This window comes from Benincasa hispida, chromosome 1, assembly GCF_027475165.1.
Source record: "Benincasa hispida cultivar pf3 chromosome 1, pf3_genome.v1.1, whole genome shotgun sequence".
In the NCBI taxonomy this organism is placed as follows: Eukaryota; Viridiplantae; Streptophyta; class Magnoliopsida; order Cucurbitales; family Cucurbitaceae; genus Benincasa; species Benincasa hispida.
The window spans coordinates 56,711,603-56,714,700 of record NC_143478.1 but is presented as its reverse complement, the minus strand read 5'-3'; positions in this window follow the sequence as shown (position 1 = coordinate 56,714,700).

Here is a 3,098-nt window from a genome sequence, read left to right as displayed (position 1 = left end):
GAGAGTTAGTTTTTGGGTCAATTTAAAATGTTCAAATTGACAAGAGGGAGTTCAATTATATAAGATATAATTGAACAAGTTAATTAAATATGATATAATTAACTTTATGTATGAGATACATTAATTTGGAGGGAATTGGATATAAATATGATTTATATCTAGTATAGGAAAAATATTATAATTAATATTTGATATTAATTTATAAGTTATGAATATGATAAGATCACATTAATTGGACGGTTTTAAAGGAAATACAAAGGCGCCTCTTCGTTTAAAATAACGGACAAGTGTATTATAAATAGCAAAGAGTATGATGATCTCAGTGTGCGCGGATATTATGGAAAAGATAGTGTCTTCGTTTAGAAAATCAGTGCCTATACGATAGGACTGCATGATCGTTTACATATGCGATATTATTAAGCGATCGCATACCAAGCACACCATCGCGCGCTATTATCTAAACGATCATTTAGCTCTCGGTATTTACTAAACGATCGTATAGATGATCGCTTAGTTTTTCCTACGCGATCGTATTGGACGATCGCTCACCCTTTTTGTACATGATCGTATAGATGATCATTTACCTTTTCCTACACGATCGTATAGATAATCGTTTACTTTTACTACACGATCATATACTTCACCTAAACGATCAAGCATCTTGCCTATGCGATAGACGACCTCTTCTCCCACTTGCTTGATCATTGTGTACGGTCGCTCTTCCTCCTTCCCTCTACCAAATCCTAACAAAGCCCACACTTTGGATTCTCACTCCAAAAATACTGAGGGCTCCAAGTGGTGTTGTCTTCTCCGATTCCTTCTGTCCGAGTGGTGACTATTCGAGGTAGACGGTTGGGCTTCAGACTCGCTGTGAAGAAGAAATTTTCATCTGTATGATTTCTTAATCCCTTTTGCATCATGAAAGTATGTTTGAATGTATATATAGTAATTCTGTCACAATGAATTGGAAAGATCCGCTTTCAGTCGTAGGTACTCTTGAATAAAAGTTCCTTCAATTGGTATCAGAGCACTCCGTTTTCTGATATTCTAATTCATTACTGCAAAAGAATTGCAAGTACGTTGTTGGTGGGTGCATTTCTACAATGTTTAATTGTTAAATTGCGGTGGATATACGGATTTATGGATGTTTTCGTGGATATTAGCCTCGGTTTGTTTTAATTCTTTTACATTTGCAGTTGTTTGTAAAGGCCCCTACGTTTTTGGGCATTATAACCATTATTGAGTTTTTATTCATAGTCTGTATGAGTTTTGAATCGTTCGTGAAGAAGATTGGAGCAAGCATTGTGGTTCTTTGAGGAAGGTATGCGATCAAGTGTTGATCGCATCGTGCAGTCGATGGGGTATGCGATCACTGATGATCGCATGGTATAGAAGATCGGGTAAGCAATCAAAGGTAGATCGCATCGTGTTGAAGATCGGTTATGCGATCACTGAGTATTGGTCATGTAGACGAGGTGATGCTCGCGTATCGCTTAACGCATGTGCCTGGTCAATCGTTTATGTTAGCAAGCTTCATCACTTAGTAAATGAATAAACGATCGCTTAGTAACACAAGGTAAGTCTTTTACCTGGTTGCACGCATCGGTTAGACGATGAGATGCTCGCATATCGTTTAACGCGCTCGCACACTGGATGATCGTTTAGGTCAGCAAGCTTCATCGCTTAGTAAATGACTAAACGATTGCTTAGTAACGAAAGGTAAATCATTTACCTATCGTTGTTCTACGCGATCGCACAGACGATCAGGCTTCACAGCCTCCTCGTCGTGTACGCGATCGTTTAATTATGCTCCTATCGTCTAATGCGTGCTGAACGATCATCTACCTACAGGATTTACTACACAATGGAGTCCTCCTAGCGGTTCAAGACCCAGTTCGCCTGTGAATCGGTTTGCTCGATGAAAAATGTAATAGATAGGGTTATTTCATTCCAGTTTTGTAATGGCTCATTCCAGTCCATAAATCCTTTATTTTTTACATGCGATATATTTTTTTTAATATGTCATATGGTATGCACATATAGATAAACCCCACCTTAGGTCATGCATATTTTCTTTATTATAAGTGTTATAATTTAGAGAAGTATGTTTTAATTTACATAAATGTATGCACATGCATCATATAAAATAAGGGTTATTTTTATGTATGCTTTAATTTTTTTTTCGTTATATTTATAAGCGTTATAAATACTTCGTTATGTGGGATGAGTGTTTTAGTTATGTATTTTATAAATGGTTATAAAATGAAATTAGAACTAAAATATCCATATGTAGTAAGTCTATCTATAGTAGACCTTTTATTGAAGGCGGGTTCTGTCTAGGCTGGGGTATTTAAGATGACGGCAACGAAACACCCCTACCTGAAAACCTACCTGGAAAGGTGATTTAGATAGATTTTATGCATGCAAACTAAGGCCAGTCCATTAAAGAGTTTAATGTGACTACTTGTTTTTTTTATTTCAAAGACAAAAGTTGTTTTTTTAGCAAACTTTATAAATGACTTAGATTATAATCAATAGCCGGATTGTCTAGGTTAATAAACCCCTAGGTAGAACATTCAGTAGGAGGTTCTTAGGGCATTTGATACTTCATTTTCACCTCTCGTGTTTCTCCCTCATAGTCCATACCTGAAATCTACCCTCGGCCTTGAGGCACCTTTGGCGTGTCCCCCCAACGGATGGTGTTTGGGTAGGTCAATATCAAGGTGGATGGAGAGATTGTTCATAGTAAATGGGAGCGGGAAGTGCGACAGCATATCCCTCGGTCTCCCTCGTTGGATTGAATAATGTTTCTACGCATCGCCTCGTGGCACCCTGGGAGTGTCCCCATATAGGATGGTTTTTTTGTGCGTTTCTTTAGCTGATCTCTTGTAAGAGGATAAGGTTACTTAGTCTCTCGTCCTAATCTGTCTTACCCTATGGTAAGGGCATTTGGGTGGGACTCGGGGGTCGAAAACGAGGGATTACACTTACGCAGGATTGTTAAGGGTTAACTATTCTGGACCGAACAAATGGTGGCTATTAGGTTTAGTTCCAAGAGTTGGTCCTGCCTAATGGTTAAGAATGTCTCATCCTAGTGA